This window comes from Lepisosteus platostomus, chromosome 20 (genome assembly GCF_059453375.1).
Source record: "Lepisosteus platostomus isolate fLepPlt1 chromosome 20, fLepPlt1.hap1, whole genome shotgun sequence".
Classification (NCBI taxonomy): domain Eukaryota; kingdom Metazoa; phylum Chordata; class Actinopteri; order Semionotiformes; family Lepisosteidae; genus Lepisosteus; species Lepisosteus platostomus.
This window is the reverse complement of record NC_142630.1, coordinates 16,087,041-16,107,846: the sequence shown is the minus strand read 5'-3', so window position 1 is coordinate 16,107,846 and position 20,806 is coordinate 16,087,041. Positions and strand designations below refer to the sequence as shown.

Sequence of the window (20,806 nt, the reverse complement as noted above, 5' to 3'; positions counted from 1 at the left end):
GTCACTGAGCCTGTACTTGTCAGGGTCTGTTTCTGTTTGCTGTTTCTTATCTTGGTCAAATATTCGGCTAGTGTGTATTGTCTGTTTAGGGTTCTGTAGCATTCCAGTTTATGTTGTGTTTGTGTGTGTGTCCCCCAGTGTGTGAGATATTGCTGTTTGATCTGTGCTGTGATGTGGTTGAGTCTGAGTTGTGGTGCTCTAGCAGTGCTGTCCTGAGGCTGGCTGCTGTCGGTGTGGCTCAGGCCAGTGAGCCTCAGGACCAGCTGGCTAAGGGGGCTCTGTTTCGGACTCAGCTCTTGGCTCACCACTGGTGTTAAGATAAGATTTTATTGTGCCCTGAGGGACATTTTTTTTAGACACACAGCACTCCTGTACATTCTACATGCATCTATTTACAAACAGCTCCCAGTTCGTGAATTGCACCGGTACAATATTCAGCAGCACAGCCCCAGCCTGCTCCTCAGGGTTGTGAAGCCCGTCACGCTGACCATAGCCAGGCACTTTTTTAGCAACCATTTCGGATTGTCCTGATCGGTTACCGAGCGAACAGTTGATACGATCAACAAGACAGTTCATTTTTGAAGATTGCAGGTCCTGCAAGAAGAAATATAACCGCTTGCTGGGTTTTTTTCCCAAGTGGGGTCGGGGTAGTTGATTGTTCCAGATCATTTAATTGACAAGGTTTTCGGGTCTTGTAACAGCATTAATAGTCATTGAGGTGGGTAGCTGTGTCAGCATGCAAAGGAACAATAGCTTTATTCCATGCTGAAAAGAGAAGAAAGAAAACGTTTCGGCTGTGGAGCACCTGAAGAAGGCTCCACGGCCGAAACGTCGTGTTTTCTTTCTTCTCTTTTCAGCATGGAATAAGCCTATTACTTGTTCATAATAGTAATTCCTTTTTAACCATTTTCTCCATATGTGGTCCATTTCGATTATTCGATTACTTAAACATTTTAGATTATGTAGCACTGAACTGAGACTCTGGCACTGCAGATCTGCGGGATGAACAGGCAAAAAAATCGGCTATTATGAGAAAAATTCCTGTAAACCCAAATACAAGGAGCAGAAATTCTGGGTCGACGAGACCAATTTCATAGGTATCGAAATCCGACACTTTCGCTTGTACTAAGAAACTAAACTACGCAGAATACAGGAAATACAACCCAAAATAGACTGTGTCGTGGGGACTGGATGATTGTTCTTTTAAAAAATCTACTGAAAAGCGTGTAATCTGGAGACGGTATTGGCGAATAAGAAACGTGGACGATGGCACAGCGCTCACAGCTGAGCGCCAAACTGCTGTTGCAGAGATTTTAATCCCAGCCAGGGACTTTGTTTTTGATGTAAATGTATCCCTCCAGATGTTGAACTTTGATAGATTGGCTGTGGCCGTTTTGTTTCCGCGTTTAATGTGCGTGTGAGAGAGAGAGAGGAGCCGGAAAGAGGGCGCATCTACAGCCGACGAACCCCGCAGCGCACCTTTAACGTAGCAGACAAAAAAAAACTGAGCCTACAGCGCGATGGAACTGTACAGCTGAGGGATACCCCACCGAAACCCGCTTGAGAGGGCAAAGAGTGAAGTAAAGGAAGGAGTAAGACCACCTTAATGCTTCTTCGTACTCTCTGTACCTTTTCTGTCCCGGGAGACTGAATTTAATATCGGATCCCTCTGCGCGCAGACACAGGTGAGTATGGTTTTTCATTTGGACTGATTTGAGTACCGTCTGCGTCAGGTTCGTGACTTCTTAGGTGGTTGTTTTTTTTTAGATTTCAGGATCAAATTTAAGCGCTCGACGATCTTTATACGTCGTGTTGAAATTAGGGAAGTCTAATGTGAAACGTGAAACTATCACAGTCAACAATTTCTCCGGATAGAGCCGCGGGTAGTGTCTTTCTGAGCTGAAAACTGCAAAGATGAACACTTTAAACTTTTATTAAAAACAAACAAGCACGCCCTTTGCTCATCGATACAGTAATACATGAACAAAAATCATATTTTCCTCGCGCTCTCTCGTCGGGTTTTTTCGCAGTGCTCCCGAACAGCGTGTCGGCATTGAGCTTTTGTGTCTAGATCGATTGGAAAAAATCAGTTGTGCTTTCTACCGATACTTAAAACCTACCATCTTGAAATCAATGAAGTAAAAAAAAAAACTTATTTTAATCAATCGCACATCACACGAGAAATTAAAAGACACATTCTTTCCCGAAACCTGAGCTTCTCGTTTTCTCTTGGTTACTCAAGGCTGTTGTAGACGCTGACCTGCCTGAAACCATCCAAAATACTTTTGAATTTGTTAATAACATCGATGGATGCGTCAGCTAAGCGGGCAAGTTTCGTTTCCGAAAGCACTAATTGGCCCAGGCGGGTAGGCTGGTGGCCGCGTCCACGCGTTGCCGAAGCCGCGGATGTGGAGGTTTCAGACTCCGCTACTGAACAGGAGGCTACGGGTGTCCTCGCATTACATTCTTAGACACAAGCCAAGTTACATTTTCTGCAGAGCAGACACTACCTGTTGCTGCAGTTATCCAAGAATCGGAAGTGTTAAGGCGAATTCAGACTGTCTGAAGAGCTGAGCAACTCTTTGTCTGCTTCATGTGCTCGGGCTACGCGCCATGGACGAACGTTTCCAACGTGCGCTTGACAAAACGAGCATTTTCTGTAGTGGATGAAGGTCAGGTTCCTTTGTGCTGTTTCCGGTGGCTTACTACACCAGGGCAGCTTTTTCTATGTCTTTTTAAAGCTTCGGTACTCGGAGAGCTGGGAGCACTTGATAATTGGACCCGTTTAAATATAATAAGGAGCTGAATGTAGGCCATTAGAGCCTGAGCCGGAATGAAAACCTACAGGGACACCGGCCCTCCAGAACCAGAACTGGATCGCATTGCAGCAGGCAAAACGACTGGTACCCCGTATCTCTGAGAAGACAGTAACCTATATTGAGGGTTTCAAATACATCAGTTTGCTAAATTGTTAGCAAGGCCTCTTCTCAGTTTATTGAACTTTGTGGCGATAACCGTTCCAGTATGGTAAGAAGTGTCACTGTGCAGCTCTGGGGCTGTTTTGGTGTCCTCTGTGAACGCCTGGTGCTGTCCTGTTGGGGTCTTGTAGTTATGAACGAGGAGTGTCGAAATGTGTCTGGTGTCTGAAAGATAAGACTCCTGGTGAGTGTTAATGCTTCCAAAAGACTGTTTGCCTTTTATGTGTCAGAAAGGATGGAGCCAGTAGTTGAGAGGACTGTTTTGCTACCCTGTGCCAGCGCTATTACTATTTGGGAGTATTTTTCCAACATTTCATTTTATGCATGATAAGAAAAAAAAAAACGATTTCAGGAGCAAGAAGACATTTTTCTGCACGTCCCTATCGGTTTCTCCTGTAACTCTTGGATAACTACGTATTTGATTTTCAGCCAGTGGTTTGATCAAGCGGGTGTCTCCAGAGACCCTGAAAATGGTAATGCAGGAGTCCGTGTCGAAAACCAGCGTTCGGGGCTCTCCTCTGGGCGGATAAGATGTGCGTTAGGTCCTGGAGGCTCAGACACCAGCTGAGCGTAGTGAACTGGTCGAAGCCTTACCTGAGCGCACGCGTTGCTCGATGGGGAATATCATTTCTGCTCAGACGTGTGGTGGGCCTGTAGTGTGCTTCACCGAGTGCAGCAGGCGCAGGCAACCTCCCACACGCACAAGAGGTGAACCGCGTCGCGCAGCTCAGGCCAGGCCTGTGATGGAGTCAGCTGGGGGCTGGGCTGGGGTCCGCAGTGCAGGGAGCAGCCCGTGCGGACGTGTGGCTCTGGGGCAGTGTGTGGGTGGCAGTCTCCCTTGTGAACAAACAGTTGCCCTTTCTGTCCTGGAGGCCATGTGACAGTCTAGGTGCCGGTCAAGAAGGACTGATTTATTTTAGAATAGCCCTTTTGGGCGGAGTGGAGGGGTCTGAGTGCACAGGGTTCGGAGTGTGGAGATAGTCTAGATGTTAACAGCAGCGTGGGGTGCGATCTGCTCAGCTGCCTGACTGCGGAGTGTGTTTTTGTTTGGCTGGTGTTACACATGGCCTGTAAAGTTAAAGTCAGGGTACTGGAGGAGCAGGAATGCCAGGAATGTATCTCCTCTCCCCCCCACACACACTCAGTCTTGTGCTCTGTGGAAATCTCTGTCTCCTTACACCCTTACACATTTACGTGGGGTAAATGAGGAGGCTTGGTAATGACAGATCCTGTGCTGCTAAGTAGGCTTTGACTGTACTGGAAAAGACACCTCCATACTAAATGCTCTTTCTCTGATGGACAGGACAGGGATAATAATAATAATAATAATAATAATAATAATAATAATTGCTTACACTTATATCGTGCTTTTCTGGACACTCCACTCAAAGCGCTTTACAGGTAATGGGGATCCCCTCCACCACCACCAATGTGCAGCCCCACCTGGATGATGCGATGGCAGCCATAGTGCGCCAGAACGCTCACCACACATCAGCGATCAGTGGGGAGGAGAGCAGAGTAATGAAGCCAATTCATAGAGGGGGATTGTTAGGAGGCCATGATTGATAAAGGCTGATGGGAAATTCGGCCAGGACTACACCCCTACTCTTTTCGAGAAACGCCCTGGGATTTTTAATGACCACAGAGAGTCAGGACCTCGGTTTTACGTCTCATCCGAAGGACGGCGCCTGTTTACAGTATAGTGTCCCCGTCGCTACACTGGGGCATTAGGACCCACATGAGCTGCAGGGTGAGCGCCCCCTGCTGGCCCCACTAATACCTCTTCCATGGTATGGGATGGTATCTAAAACCCTTCAGGTTCTTAAAGGGAGGGGGCAGTCAAGGAAACCCCATTAAACTGTGCCAGAAGTATTAATGTGGCACAGACAAGCTTCTCAGGGGGCTTCTTCCTGTTTGTGGACCAGCAGGGGGCGCTGCGCCTGGGTACTGGCCAGAGATCAGCTATCTGCACAGTCTGCCCTGGGACTGGGGTGAATGGGCTGAGGATGATTGCCCCAAAAATGCTTAATCCCACATGAAGCGCTCCGTTACTGATGATGTGTGTTGATTTTCTGCTTTCATCATGATATGTGTGGAATACGGGGCCAGTGAAAGCTGATGTAAATATTGATTCTGCCGTCATTGTTTTTTTTTTAAACAGTGTTTTTTATGTCTCTGTCTGGCAGACGTCATTTGCTTGTGGTTTCTCTCATTTCCATCCTGCAGCTACCGATCAGGGCAAACCACTAGACACCCGTTGTCCACGGGCTGTGCTAGGCAAATCTGGGAAAGGAAACCGATTTGGGTCAGCTATCTGTAGAGGCAGAGAACTGAAATCCTGTTATCTTCTTTCTGGGGGAAGGGGGTTGGCACGCAGCTTCTTAATATAAGTCTTTACGTTTCTGTAGTGATGCTAAGGTTCCTCTCGCACAGGAGGGGACCCACTTTTTCAGCCAAGAAAGTGCAGCCGTCACCTGGGTGACACGTGGCAGCAATTCTGCTCCCCAATCACCAGCTGGATTGACGTGGAGCTTCAAGTAGGTCGGATCGTACAAGCCCAGAGCCCTGCTCAGCCTGGACACTGGGGTTAACACCCCTGGCTTAACGAACAGTGTTACTGAATCTGTAAAGACCACGTCGTCAGGCCCTACACAGACGTCTAGTCTGAAGGTCAGCCCCTCCTACAGTACAGTGTCACTATACTGGTGCGTTGGTTTGGAACTTGCCCAGAAGCAAGAGTGCCACCTGCTGGTCCACTGTCGACATTTCCAGCAGCAGTCCTTCTGCTTGGAAGGGTTTCTTCAGAGGAACGTGGTAGCAGATGTGCTTGCAGTCTGTGATCATCCTTCTTTCAGCTGAGATTTCAGCCGGTTTCTGTCTCGACGGGAGTGCTCGGTGCACTGTTAGTTTGTTTCAGGAATCGGCCGCGAAGCAGCTTGGCTGCGAGTGTTTCAGGAAAGGCCTCGCATGGCAGATCTTTCCTGCGCCTGGACCAGGGGATGGCACGGATTGCCGCAGAACAATGTGGAGATCCCTCGCTGTATTGTGCTAGGCAGGGCGGGGTGCCGGAGTTTTTCCATGGCTGTTTTCCTGGAGTTCAGGAAGGCGTTTAACAGACTCCCCCCCCCCCCCGCCCCCCTTCTGTCACACACACGCCAGAAGCTCCCTTCTGTCCTGACAGGCGGGGTACGGAGACTCCTGGGCCCCAGCATTGCCAGCTGGCTGGCACCCAGAGTCAGGAGCCCATCAGGCTCAGAGCTGCAGAGCCCACAACCCCAGTCTCGGCGACACCCTGCCCATAATATTCCCTTTCTGTTCCTCTCAGCAGTGTCAGAACAGTTGTCCCCACACTTACCGATCTGCGTTGCTGGCTGTGGGTGGCCGAAACGCCGCGGGTGTCCTGCTGTAGGGCGGTCAGGATGAGCAGGGGAGCTGTGTGGCCAGCTGTGTACTTTTCTCACCATCCCTCTGGAGGGGTCTCACTCTGCTGTGTGCGATCTCGACCCCCGAGTGAGCGCTAGGGCGTGGTAAACAGTTGATTGAGACCCCATTGTCGTCTTCTCGGTCCCAGATGAAGCGATTGTACCATCTGATAATATTTCAGTATCTCATTGCTCAGAAACTCGTTTTGCAGTAGGTTCTCCTACTGGGAGCTCCACAGCTCAACAGAGCCTGTATGTTTACTGCCCCCACAATCAGCCTGAGCCCCTGTTATTGTACATCACTCCTTCAGAACCACTGGCAGAGTGCACTGGCCTATAAACCAATACCAACCAAATAAACCGGCCTCCTTTATTGTGAACTCATTGATTGAGTGTGGGAGAAAGAGATGGCTCATTTTGTTGTGTCTGCCTCGAGGGACTCTGAGATGTCTGTTTGAAGGCATCAGTCGGTATTGTTCATGCAGAATATGTGAGGGATCAGATGAGATGCTATCAGTTAGCCTCAACACGCTCATAAACAATTTGAAAGCTCTGCTCAAGTGGCTCAGGTTGGCTTTTAATTTACTACTGTTGCAATGTTTTTCCCTGCTGGCCTTTCTCGTATCTTTGATCACCTGGGCTGGGGATGCACTAGTCTTCTTTCCCCAGACTGTGGTCTTTTCTAATCAATTCATAAAGCGTTGCTTTCTTTTGGTATTTGTCTTAATTTCTGAAACCGTCTGGCCACTGCTTTCTAGTCCCTGATTTACTTGAGGAGTGTGTTGCACTTTATGGTGAGACGTTATGTGATTGCACTGCTGCCTGAGACATTTTGTTTTGGCACGCCTGTGTTATCGCACATCCATTAGTAAAGAAAACAGGCCCAGATGTGGTGAGGGGGCGGGATGGGGTTATCCTGTAGGACAGACTCCCTGCTTTTCCTTTACTTTTCCCATTGTTCATCAGCAAGGATAGGAAGCTCCCGAAGTGTAAGTGGTATCGCAATGGCTTTGTAACACTGTCAAAAAAAAATCTGCTGGAAAAGACACATACCCCTTATGCTTTGAAAGTGATAGTGTTTTTTTTTTTACTTTCAAAGAGGAATGTTGTTTCGTTATGTAGTCCTGATATTGCAACACCAGTATGATTAGGCTTCTGCCTAATAAAATGGAGCTTCCAGTGTGGAAGAATACAACTTTTAGAGCTTCAACTTGAAAGAGTTCATGCATTTCTTTAGGACTCAATTATACAGAAGTTTCCAATGAGTCCTGTACCTGTTGCAGGGCTAGAACAGCACCCCCTTACACAGATCTTAGTTTCCATGTCCCCAGTGATGTCGGTGAACACCAGGCTGTCTAAAGAAGCTGTTTGATAAGTCTCAGTGGTTCTTAAATCTTTTCACAGCTTCTAAGAAGGCTAAAAAAATGTCATCAAGATGGTTTTTGAGGGATCCCAGGGAATCGCTTTCAATGAGATGGCTGGGGTCATTTTATCCAGACATCCCTGACACTCTTGTGTTGCAGCCATTCCTGTGAAAGAAGCTAGCCAGCAGGGCTGACATGTTCCAGAGTGGAGCCATCTGTGCAAACAGAGAGCCCAGACCTGAAACACAGGGCTCATTCTTTACCCGTGCTTCTCCCTGGGCCAGGCCTAATAACTGGAGTTGATGATAAAGTCAATCAAAACACAGATTAAACCCTTTAATAAAACACAGGACTGAGTCAAAGCAGAGCTGGTCTGGCTGCTCCGTGTATATGAACAGGCGCTGATTGCTCTGTGCCGCTCGGCTGAAGCACTCTCTGCTTGGACAAGGCTGATGCAGGCGACACAGAGCAATCTCTGCTTGGTGCAGGCGAGCCTCTCTTTGCCTTAATAGGATGTGTTGGTGTGGGCAGCATAGGTACGCCAGTCCCATAGTGCAAGGACAGATGATAATAATTGCTCACACTTATATAGCGCTTTTCTGGACACTCCACTCAAAGCGTTGTACAGGTAATGGGGATCCCCTCCACCACCAGTGTGCAGCCCCACCTGGATGATGCGACGGCAGCCATAGTGCGCCAGAACGCTCCCCACACACCAGCTCTCAGTGGGGAGGAGAGCAGAGTGATGAAGCCAGTTCAGAGATGGGGATTATTAGGAGGCCCTGACTGGTAGAGGCTAGGGGGAGATTTGGCCAGGATGCCGGGGTTACACCCCTACTCTTTTTGAGATGAAATTTATTTTTAATGACCACAGAGAGTCAGGACCTCGGTTTCATGTCTCATCTGAAGGACGGCACCTTTTTACAACTGGAGCACGAGGAAACACGCAGACCGCAGGGTGAGGTCCCCTGCTGGCCCCACCAACACCTGTTCCAGCAGCAGCCTTAGCTTTTCTCCCATCATCAATTTCCCTTTGGGATCAAAAAATTCTTATCTATCTATCCAGGTCCTGACCAGGCTCACACCTGCTGAGCTCCAGTGGGCTGCCATCTGGGAGTTGCAGGGCGACGTGGCCAGATCTTGAGGTGATGTGTTGAGAACCTCCTGTGTTCCTTGGCTGGGACTGGGGGTTTCTCTTGGTGAAGTGCAAGCAGTGGACACCCTGAGACTGCGCCCCTCTGCATAGAAAGCAGAGGAGCGACAGCAGGGGCGCCCAGCGGGGGAGGAGAGAGGAGGGCCGGGGATGTGGGGGGACTAGGGGACCAGGGGTCTCTGGTTTGTTCTGCAGCTCCTCCCAGGCTGCCCTGCTCTCGATCCCGTAGCCCTGCGGCTCCGAAACCTGTGAGGCCTGCGCGGGTCTGCGCGCAGAGATTAATACCTGCCTCTGCCGTGACAAATGATACCGAAAAACAAACAGAACAAAGGAAAGGCCTTGTTAAAACCTTGCCTGGGGGGGGCGAGGGTGTTTTTCGGCGAAGGTTTCACGTATCGCTCGTGATGAGGTGGGCCTTTTTTTTATTTTTGGCGGCTCTCGTGGGCTGGGGAGCTGTGACGAGCCGGATATTCCCAGGTTTTGCTCTCGGTGCGAGTGGCGGAGTTCCTGCCTGCACTTGAACAGAGCCCCCCCGCTCAGGGCTAGCCGGGGGTGGGGGTGGGGGGGCGCAGAAGTGGCCTTGGTTGTCGCAGTGCTACAAGTACTTAGCCTCCTCGCGGAAAAGGGCTGTCGCTTCCTCGTTTGCTTAATTGGTTAATTTCCAGGATGCCATGGCGCCGTGAGCTGCTCCTCGGCGTGCCGTTGTGGAGCTGCATCGCTTCACATGGGCGGCTGTCTGGCCCGTCGCAGGAGCTGGTCATTGGCTCACCCAGGACGGCCATTCCCCCGCGCGCTGCCCAAGGTTTGGGGGTCTTCAGCGTGAGCCTGTGTGTGTGTGTGCGTGTGCGCGCCTGCGTGGGTGTCTTTATCCTTTTTTCTCGAGTGTTCTTTGTGCTTTCAGCTCAAGGGCGTTGCGTAACACTAATGACAGTGCCCGAGTGGATAAGTGCCGGCGAGGACGTGCTCACCTATTGCGGCAGAAGGCAGAGCTTTTCCATGAAAGCGTTCAGACTGGGGGCAGCAGATCGCGCGTGCTGCTCTGCTTCGGTTGGCCCTCCCCCCATCCCCCCCCCCCCACCGCCGGCCCGTTGCGTGTTTTTGGATTCGTCCGAGCCGGGCCGGTGCCCCCTGCTTCCGTCCCGCCTCGCGGCGCTGGCCCCTCGAGGGCAGGGTCTGGACGCAGAGGAGGTATGGCGCCCGGCGCGTGTCTGCAGGGGTGAGAGCGCGGGGGCCGCCCCGCCGCCCCGCCGCCCCGCTCTGTCTTGCGTGTTGTGGCGTGTGCTCGTGTCCTGTGAAGGCTGGCCGGGTCTCAGTATCCTTGTGCGGTCGAGAGCAGCAAGCTGTGTTGCTGAACTGGACAGTAAGTAAGCCTCTAGTGCTGCTTCTTTATGGATCGAAGAGGCAGTGGGAGTGCGTGTGTGTGCGTGCGTGCGTGCGTGCGTGCGTGCGTGCGTGCGTGCGTGCATGTGGGGTGTGGTATGCCCCACCTGTGTAACTCTTGTGTTTTGGCAGATCTGGTCCGAACAGTTTCAGGTTGGTTCTGTTTTGCTGCTTGTGGCTTTGCAGTTTCCTTGTTCTGGGCATGCACTGACGTTTTAGCTGCTTTGTTTTTAGCGAGCAGGAATCCCCTGTGTGCTCGGAGACATCCTGGGTTGGGGAGGGCGTTGCTGTTGTTCTGGACCAGTTCCGTCACGGTATCAGTGTCCGGGGGCTTCCTGGTAACGTGGGGGGCACCCCTGCCGAGGAGGGGGACAGTCCGGTCTCAGCGGGGCACGAGGGTGTAGCCGGGGTTCTGGAGCTGGGGCCTCCTGCCTGACTCAGGTGTGTGGTCCGCAGAGCGCAGGCAGCGGGCCCGTCCGCCTGCTCTGTCAGTATGGAAGTCCCTAGCGGGGAGCAGCTGTGTGACCTCCGGATGTCGGGGTGACCCGTGTGCTGAGCGGCCCAGCCTGCTTCTGATGGACTGTAACAAAGTTCTCTGCGGCTGAAGCCAGCAGCTTCACGAGCCAAGCGCGGTTTAACCCGAAGTGAAATGTCTGTTTAATGGCGTGTTTTTGTCGAAAAAGCTGTAGCTTTGATTGTGATTGTGATTGTGTTCAACTCTCCTTTAAACCACAGCAATAGCAAAAATACAGGAACTGCGATTCCGGCTGGAGTTGAAATTTACACTGGCTGGGCAGCAGAGGATAGATTTCCCACCCCTGAAAGTGGAAGAGCCACAGGCACTTCCCAGGCCTGTCCCAGTCTCCTCCAGTAGCTGGCAGCCTGGCAGGTGTGCGAGTCAATTCAGTCCTCGATAGGCCTCCTGATCCACAGCCCCTGCATTACTTAATTGAATCCGTAATTGAACAAATAATTTGCTCAGTCAGAATTCGTTTTAATGCCACTAAAATGTTATAGATTTAATTTACTTAATTTGCACAGGTGATTGAAGCCTCTGACCGCTCATGAATGGAACACTATTGAAAAGGTTAATTAAGATCATGTGTTCAATTAAAGGCTAAGCTCTGCTCGGTTAAGCAGACAAGAGCTCAGCAGGAGTGAAGGCCAGACGGTGATTGAGACGGGAGAATGACACTGCAGGCACAGTCCATTGGAGTGTGTTGTCAGTGGTGCACACGAGAGGTGAAGAGTAGAATCAGACTGGCGGGGCTCTCTGTGTTACCTCAATGTTGTTTTACCAGCTAACCCTGGGGAGTGTCGGCTCTCATTGCATTTCCTGTGCCAAGACGGGCACTGGCGGGTGTTCGGCGCTCTGGCCGGGTCTCGACTCGGGCGACGCTGCTGCTGTAAGAGCCGGCCGCTGGCAGGCGGACACACCTGCGTCCGTGCAGAAAAAGCCCCTCTCTGGGCGTTGCTAGGGAAATGGGGCTGTGTGTGGTTTCTCAGAGCTGCGTTTGTATTTGCTGTGCTCGGAGATTAGCACTGATGCAACTGCCTGGCGTGTTTGTGCTTCTCTGTGACTTACATCCCCAGATTAAAAAGATAGCGCCACGGAGCTTTCATCACAAAACCTGCCTTCTAACAGTCTATCTCTCCCTTCTGTTGTTAGATAAGTCTCCACCAGGTGCTGTTAAAAAAGTCCTTATGAAAATGGAATTGTAGAACAAGCTAGTGTTTTCTTTTTTGATTGCCTAGTATATTTGTTCTTAACGCCCTGGGTCAGACAGCTCAGACTTCAGCAGATGGTACAGGAAAGGTACCCCTGCATGCTGATTCTCATACAGGTTTTTCACACTATACCGCAGCCTCTCCTTTTTCTGTAGCATCAACACCAAAAACGCCTGACTGCAGGGAATTCTACAGCCACCTCCAAGTCTCCTATTGCTCCAAGCTGGTTTTGGCAAATGAAAACAGAGAAGACTGTGTCTGGCGTTGTGCTGGCGGGCGCGGTGTTGATGCTGGACCCCGCCTCTTCCTGCCCTGAAGTGAGAATGTGGTTTGGGTTTCATTCTGCTGCAACACGTCCGTAGACAGAGGCCGTTAAAAGTCGGCGAAGGCTCCACCCTTGATCCGACTGGCAGGGCGCTGTAGATTGGTGGAACTCAGAAAGCCTGGCATCTCTCTTTTCTCATCTCGCCACTGGGAAAGATCAACTCAGCCTGCAGAGCGCAAGGCTCAAGAAGAGCGAACCCGTGACCCGTGCAGCACTTGCTTTTTCCAAAACGTTGACTTGTGGCATGCAGTACAGCAGCCTTTTCCTGCTTGCAGTTTGAGTTTGCCTGATAAAAGGGCTTCGGTAGCACTGGTGCAAGTGCGCGCCCAGACAAGCCATCCCACTGGGCTCCGGGATTATTAGAGAAGAGCCTTTGATTGGAAGGCACCTGGTGAGCAGGGAAGCACTCTTACCAGGAGTTTGAATTTCTTCCATTCGAAATTGGCACAAGGAGAGTGAACATTGCAGCACAGATACAGGACAGGCCGCCCAGAAGGGTTTGATACCAAAGGGTCAAAGGCTAGCCTTGCCAAGTCAGGTACCGAGCGCTGTGTTCCACAGCTGTGGCTTAGCCCCGGTGCCCGCTGGCTTTCTTCCAGGGCGCTGGCACGAGCTCCAGGACCTGCTGTGCCAGCCTGGGTGTGCTGCCAGGGGAGATGCCGTTCCCAGCAGTCCAGCTAGGCTGGGATGGCGCGGAACGGTGCGGGCTAGGGCAGCACCTCGGAGCGCGGCGGTCGGCCCCTTGCTCTCCCGGCCCGCACGGTGAGCAGCGCTGATTTTCCCTCTCTCCTCCTTCGGGACCCCTCTGGCTCGTCTCGACGCTCCGACAGCGGGGCTGGCACGGCGGTGCTCTCCCGGCACAGCATCGTCTTGGTCCTGACAGGTCCCAGCAAGTCCGACGCATCCTCTAACATTCCTGCCCGCCTGCAGGCAGTTTGCCCGCGCCGTGCGCGCTTTCAGAGAGAGCGATCAAGCCACCAAGCCGCCTATGAAGCTGGTGCAGACGTGCGTAATGCCCTTCTTAAATATCTCATTCTTTCCACTTTTCACGGGTCGGGGTCATTTGAGATGGGTTTGGCTGAGAGAAAAACGCAACTCGCTGAAGAAAGGCGGGGCTGCCTGGCCAGTGTGTGTTAGGGTTACAGTGTCCAGTGACATACAGGCAATATTCCTGCTTGTCTTGACCTATTCTCTCTTAAAATAATAAAAAGACCTTGGGGATGTTTCCCTTTTAGAAGACACAAAATGAAAAGAAATGAAACAAACTCAAGTAATACAGGGTGCCTTGCAGAAACCTGTTCAGAAAGAAGATAGGATGTCGCTGGAGTTCACTGTGTTGACAACAGTTTCTATTAAACCATTGCAGCAGTAAAATTCCGTTTGCTAACATTTGCCTATCAATGCTATAAAGTGCTATGAAAAGCTTCCTGTTTGCTGCCCACCTTGCTACCCTATCAGCTTGCTCTCAAGGCAAACACCTGCGCTGGACGACAAGCCAAAAGACAGAAGCCGGCCTACAGAGTAGAAGCGGTCATTCTGTCCTCAGCCAGCCACTCTCCACCTCCATGACCCAGCACTCTCATGTCACCCTTCTCAAATGACGTCCTTTTGGATTTCAAAAAGCCCTAGAAGATTCCTATTAAAAAAAAAAGCCTTTCAGCACGGACGTGTCTTCCTGTTTTTTTGGAGAGCTGGTGGTGAGGAGAGAGGGAGCTGGGCAAGACGGAGAGGAGAAGGTGTGGTGGTCAGTGAGGAAGGGCTCGGTCAATCAGTGTCCAGCTGGTCTCCCAGATACCCTGATACAACGGGGACCAGCCGAGCAAGAGAGAGGAACAGGTCAGATTTCATACTTCTCCAGACGCAGTTTTTTTTTTAACACAAGAGGAAGTTTAGAAGACAGAAGTCCTTTGTCTTTTTTTCTGTTTGGCATGAAACAGGCAGGTGTTTTTTTTTTGTAGCTGCGTGTCGTAGCAGTTTTAATGAGGCAGTGCTGTGTGACGCAGTGAGGTAACCAGACCTCGCTGGAATTTTTGGTCTCTGTGATTGTACGGAGCTGCGAGGCTCGGAAAGGAGAAGCTGGGGGCTCCGTGCTCCAGGGGAATCCGAGGAGCGAGAATTCCTGTGGGCTTGTGTAGCAGTGCAGCCGGATGGATCCAGGTGGCAGTCTGAAATGTTCTCTGGATCTCTTTCTGCCTTGGATCTGTTTTCACAAAGCAAGGCAGGGAACACTTTCAGACTCCCATTGCATGTTTACTCATTTCATTCTTGTGTAAAGTGCACAGATTAATCCGAAACTAATAATATTTTGTGTTGCACTCCGTATTTCTATATGCAGTTTATTTTTTTCAAAATAGCGTCACATCCAGCACCTGGTGTTGGCTTACAAACAGAGCCCACAGCTGGGGTGTGCTGCACAGCCGCACAATGGAAGTCTTATCTGCTCCGCTCATACAGCTGAAGAATGAGGCATGACCTCTAGATCTCATTGTACATGAAACCTCAGGCTGGTGTGAATGCATGCAGTATTCTCATTTTGGCTTTCAAATCAGTCTTTCCTGTAGCCTGACCTTTTGAAGAGTGGTGTATTCTTTTTCCGTTAACGCTTGCGCCTGTCGGAGGTAAGCTTTCTTACCACAGAATGACACCCATTTATGAGGCCATGATTTCAGCATGGCAGCTGGACCTGCTGTTTTGCATCTGGTGGCCTTTTGTACAGTACGCTTCCTCCTGCCTCAGGTGATATTATAGCGCAGGAGATAATGTGCTAGAAGGTTATGCCGTGGAAGATACTGAGAACACAGGTGTTCAGTGTGGTTCCTCTGGACATTCATGACCGTGTGAATACCTGGACAGAGGGCATTGTGGTCACCTCCCAGAGGGATTGTCCTGGATCGCTATGATCCAATCCCCATCCTCAGACAGGCTGCCAGCTAGAAGAGCACAGGACTCCGCAAAAGTGCCTTGGCTTGGCCTGGGTGAGACGCAGGGACCGGGGGGGCAGCCCTCCGGCGGTCCGGTCCAGTGACGCCGGACACCTGCCCAGAGGTCTGGTACAGTCCGCCAACTCGGCCAGTGGTGGCCTGAGCCGTCGTTTGAGCCCACCTGCTGAAGCCGTGCATTAAGGGGATCCAAAGAACAGGTTGGAGGGGCATGTTGGTGCACACAGGAGAATTGGGGAAGAGGAACATCAGCATGATTTTTTTAATTCATTCTTTTTCTTTGCTTGACGCTTGCCATGGAACACTGGGAAAACTGAAAGAGTAACTTTGGCCATGACACCCTGCCTGTCAGTCATTTTACATTGCTTAAACCGCACCTGCGCTTATCTCTAAAAGCTGGGTGACACTGAACTGAGACCCCTTACCCTGGAAGTGCTTGCATTTTGCCTGAAGGCAGGTGGTGCAAGTGGTGGATGGGCGGGTGTCCCGCTTCAGCTGCGGCGTGTGGTGCCAAACCACACGATGAGAGCAGATGTGATGACCTCGCTGCGCTTGACCTCCCGCTCAGGAGGAATTAAATGATTTTGCGAGATTTGCGGCCCGACGCTAATCCAGTGGCAAGCAGAACTGGGGTGATGTCAAGACGGGCTGTGGAGCTTGCGATGGCTGTCACTCGGAAAAGAGTCATCTTTTCTTCAGCTGGGCTACAACTCTAGATTTAAGAGGGATAAGCACCGACTGTGGCGAATCTCATCACCATCGTGTGAAATCATGAGCATGTTTCTCGTAACCCCCCCCCCCATCACTGCTTACTCATTCCTCACACTTCACGTGACGCACATAGCAACACAGCGCAGCTCTGTCTGAACTGCTCTAGAACACCTGTTACTTAGCAACAGCGATGTGCCGAACAGCTTGTGTGAAGCCCTGGCAGTTCTGGCTGATGAGAACATTCGGCAAAACGGAAATCTGTTTGCCCCTCTGGGTTGTGAACGTCTCGCAAGGCCATCTGCGGAAGATGACTGCGGAGGGGCCAGCCGTCAGCAGGCTGTCTGCTAGGGGGAATCCAGCTCTGAGGTTTAAACTTGTGACCGAGACGTTTGACTGAGGCTAGCGGAGCCCAGTATTGAAGTAGGCAGGGCAGACGCGATGGGCTGCTGTCAGTTTCCCTGTCTTGGCTTTGCAGGAAAGGGGTCTGGATTCAGGTCTGGAGTCTGACTGAGTGGAAACCACACAGATGTAGCTCCTCGCGCAGAGTGAGTTGGGGAAAGTTTTATAGAGATGCATTGTTGCTGCTGATACATTCTGTCCTTTCTTGAACTGACTAGAAGATATTTTATTAACCAGTGTGAATCGGGTGAGCAAGCAGGGTTGTTTGTGCTGTGTAGGCGATTCCTCGCCTTGTATAGTAAAAGACAATTTGACTGTTTGGTTTTTTTTTGCATCAGCCCAGTTTCTGCATGATGTCATGGCATTCTGCTTGTCCTGTAATGTCTCAGTGGTGATGACGTCATCGCCAGGCTGGTGGAGGCGCCACCGGTGTCTGGGACAGTGGAACGGGCACATGACTCAGGCACTGGGTGGCAGCAGGGTGTGAAGGTGGAGCTCTGACGATACTGGAGCTGTGCGTTTCATGTGCCCAGCTGGAGCAGCTGCGTGTGCCGATTAGGCTGGTGTAACACCCTTCATTTTAATCCTGCACTTGCTCTGCTGCCCTGTTGATAACTAGGGCTTCACAGAGAACACTAGCATTACACGAGCAGATACGTTTCAAGCTTGGGTAGAACATAACACCCTGGTATTATAGATTTCATAGAAAGGTAGGCCAGTTTTTATGAATATGACATTTTTATATTTACTCATCACTGCAGAAAGCCCCAGGGATGTGCACAGGTTTGGTGTGGCTGCAATGTCTTAACTACAAAAACCACTATTGCTACACCCAGTTTGGTATGAGGTAATACTTAAATACCTTATTTTTAAAGGTTTGGATGAATAATTTGCCTGTTCTCTCAAGCATACGTTTTAACAGGGAGCGGAGTTTTAATTCCCCCCCCCCTGCCTGCTGCCCCGGTTCCCTGCCCTGTTTTATGAGGTGTTTTCTGTTCAGTGCTTTGTTAGCGCGGACGAGACCGGAGGCCTGCGGCGCTTGTTTACTCGTCTTTCGAAGAAGCCTGGCCCCTCGGAGCTGGGTGGGATGACCAAAGGGACGTGCCAGGCGCGCAGAGAGGAAATGAAAAGACAGCTGCAGGGCCACCTATACTCCTGCAGGCCTTCCCAAATGACCAGTCCTCCCCCTCTCTCATTGTGTAGCCTCCATTGTCTGGATTTCCTTAAGATAACAGAGCAGGCGGGCCGTGAAGATGATCTCTTAATTAGCTTCCCGAAGGAGGTTGATCATAGTGCGCCGAGACACTTAAGGGCAGTGGCCTCTGTCAGCTACTCTAGAATTTCTTGCATGGTTTGTTTGTTTTAAGCCTCACTCTCCCCTTATCACATCATAGGACTGTCCACACTGCGAGTATTATTCATTACACTTGACAAAAGGTGATTTTATCTTTCAGCTTCCTCTATATATTTAAAGTAATTTTCAGTAATTCGAGTGAAAGTAAATCTTAGTATTTTACCATATAGCTGTGTTGTTGTGTATAATAGCTCAGCTGGGACAGAGGGAACTTTAGTGTCTTTGGAAAAGGGAAAGTGACCAGCTGTGTCACACGAATACCACACTGCAATAGATACGATACTTTATGAATGCTAATACTTTATTCATTTATTGGGCTGATACTTTTATCCAAAGCAGCTCACATTTATAAAGCTGGGTATTTCACTGGCGCAGTCTCAAGGGGGCAACAGCTGCACCCACCTCAGGATTTGAACCTGCAACCTTCCAGTTCTGAGTCCAGAGCCCTGACCGCTGTGTCTGATCCTGGATCGCATGAAACGAGACGTGAAGTGAGGTCAACATGATTATCAGTTCAGCTGGGCTTGTCTGAATGCTACACAATTACCATTATTATGTTGCAAGGTGTGATCAGAATGACGGGCAGACTGGGCATTTTACCTGCGGGCTGGTTATGACAAAGGTGTAGGCTTGTAAATGTGTGCCTGGAGAAAAAGCCTTCCTGCTCGGCGGTTTGCTGCTGCAGGCTGGGATCACTTATCGGGGCTGAGGACTGGGAAGGTGTCTCAGCTCTGATGGTGATCCTGAGCCTGCGGTCGTGGCAGTGTTGATGACCTCAGTGAGGGCAGGAGAAGAAGCATGTGCCGTTTCTGGGGCGTGAAAGACGGGCAGAATCAGTGTGAGACACAGGAGAGTGAGACACAGGAGCTGAGGGGCTCTCTTTGGCAAATCAGGCCTTCCAGCCCATCTGGAGCCCCAGCTCGTCTTTTCACCATCTTTATTTACCTCAAAAATGCAGTGATTATTAAAAATGACACCACCTTAAAAACAGAAAATCTGGATCTCATTTTTGTTTTTTGTGCTGTTAATTGGAAATCCCAACCTGAACACAGTACACATTTCAGTGCCCTGCCTGTTCAGAACTGTACATCGAAAGCGCAATCGTGGCTGAATTTTGGTTACAGAGAGTATCTCATCACACATTCGTATCTCTGCTCTGCTTCCGCTGTTTATTGTAAACAGTGTTTGAGGGCCAGTGGAGGGCTGGTAGTAGCATCACAGTGATCTGCTTCGGTCTCAGCAGTCCTTCAAACACAGCTAATCCAATACCAGTGGCACACTACTGCAAGAAAACCATGCTGGAGCCTGTCTGCTGATTGAAACTCAATTTTCAGAGGGCATTGCTTTACATATTTCAGTCTGCTTTGAGCCTGATCTGCTTGTACAAAAGCAGATCTTGTTTATTGTGCATTACGAATTGTCCCAGCTGTTTTCCTAAGAGCTCTGCACAGTGCTGTAATTTCGGATGTGACTGCCTGTTACGTCAGGAAAGAGGCGATCAGATTACGAGGATAATGACTTTAAAGATGTTTTTATCATTGGATTTGAAACGGAGTGCTTGCTCATTTAACATCAAAACCTAGAGAAGATGTATAACCAGAACAGGGCATACAGCCCTTCAGGGCTTTAAATGTTCCTATACCAGTACCTGGTGTAGAACAGTGGTGCATTGAAGTTGGAAAGATCCCATGCGTATTGTCCTGTAAAAGGCAGCTTTTGATTTTACTTCACTAATTCCTTCTTTGGTCTTCATGCATTGTGGGTGAAACATAGCAACCAGTGGTAGGACTCTAAAAAACAAACAAATTTACAAATTATATGCTGGGCAGAAAGGCTGAGCAATCAGATGAGTGTTCCGAGGGTACTATCTCTTTCTGCTCAGAATGATTCATGGTATTTGTTTTTGTCTTTCAGCCCGTGATTGTGAGTTGAGCCACTGTATTATGCTATAGGGTTTTCCTCTTTTTTAAGGCATAGTCACAAGAAGATTGATCGTTGTCCCAGACACGTTTTCAGTGTTCACACATAGTGTTGTTGCAGATTTGAGGTTGCTCCTATAAGACACGTTCATTGCTGGGGATTTCCTACATAGCATGTACCTCACCGCCTGTCTCTGCTGATCTGTGTTGCTTTACTATTTCTGATTTTCCTGTTCTAAGCTCTTTTATAAGAGCTTAGAGATTTTCTGTGCATCTCCCCGCCCAGTGGAACTGAATACCCTGCTGGATTAGCACTGCTTGTGTCTGGGCGAGGTGCGCGGTGTATTCACCCCTGAGTCATTGCCTGTTTTCCATGGCCTGTGAGGCAGGAGGGATGAAGGCGTATTCTGTGCGTATTTCCAGAGACCTGTCCAGGGAAAGCCTTCCACTTTCCCGCTCGGAAACTGTGCTTTCACTTGTCTGAACCTTTCCCTGCACTTCCTCAGCTCTTCATGGGGGAAGTATGCAGGCCTCCGTGATCTCTGCTGGAGCGCAAGGGCTGTCCTGCTACAGCTGAGACCAAGGGGAGTTGGCCTGCAGAGAAATGAAGCAGCATTTTCTTTTCATGCCTGAATTCTTTTGGGAAGCTTCTCGGAATAATTAGAAGTGGAGGAGGTGTAAGGAGCTGGAACAGCTGAGCTCTCCGTGTGGAGCTGGGACACCTCCTCTGGATGGGACAGTGGGAGCGGGGAGGTCTTGACCCCCCCGCCGCCTCTCCCCCCCGCGCAGGACAGGGCGTGAGCAGGTCGCCAACATCTCGGCCTTCTTCGGTCATTGTGCCTCTGCTCCCCCCTGGCCTGAGCTCTCCTGTAGCTCCCCCTGCCCAGGTCCTTACATGGGCATCACTGCGTGCGCCAACACGAATCTCTGCCGGTGCTGGAGAGGCCTCAGTCAATGGGAGCTGTCAGGTTTCACTGATGCTGACCAGTTATTTTCTGATCCTCGCGTGTGGGTACCTAGCGGCACCTCCTGGGCAGGGCAGCCAGAGGAGCCCGCTGTGTGCAGGGTGGCATGGGGCAGATTGGTCTCGTTGCTGTGTTCTTGGAGACGTTTGAGCTGCTCTTGCCATGGAAG

General features: G+C 50.4%; 1 protein-coding gene across 5 annotated transcripts in view; it reads left to right on the top strand.

Moving 5' to 3' along the window:
* The first annotated feature begins 1,168 nt into the window (after positions 1 to 1,168).
* Positions 1,169 to 20,806, top strand: part of adcy7 (adenylate cyclase 7) — a 56,180-nt gene continuing 36,542 nt past the window's right edge. For 2 of the 5 annotated variants that reach the window (XM_088614036.1, XM_088614035.1), the window contains exon 1: positions 1,170 to 1,685. The gene's annotated coding sequence lies outside the window, so the exon portion shown is untranslated. Of the gene's footprint in view, positions 1,686 to 8,830; positions 8,910 to 16,266; positions 16,546 to 20,806 lie in introns of those variants that run through there. The other 3 variants (XM_088614033.1, XM_088614031.1, XM_088614034.1) reach the window with 3 other exon arrangements.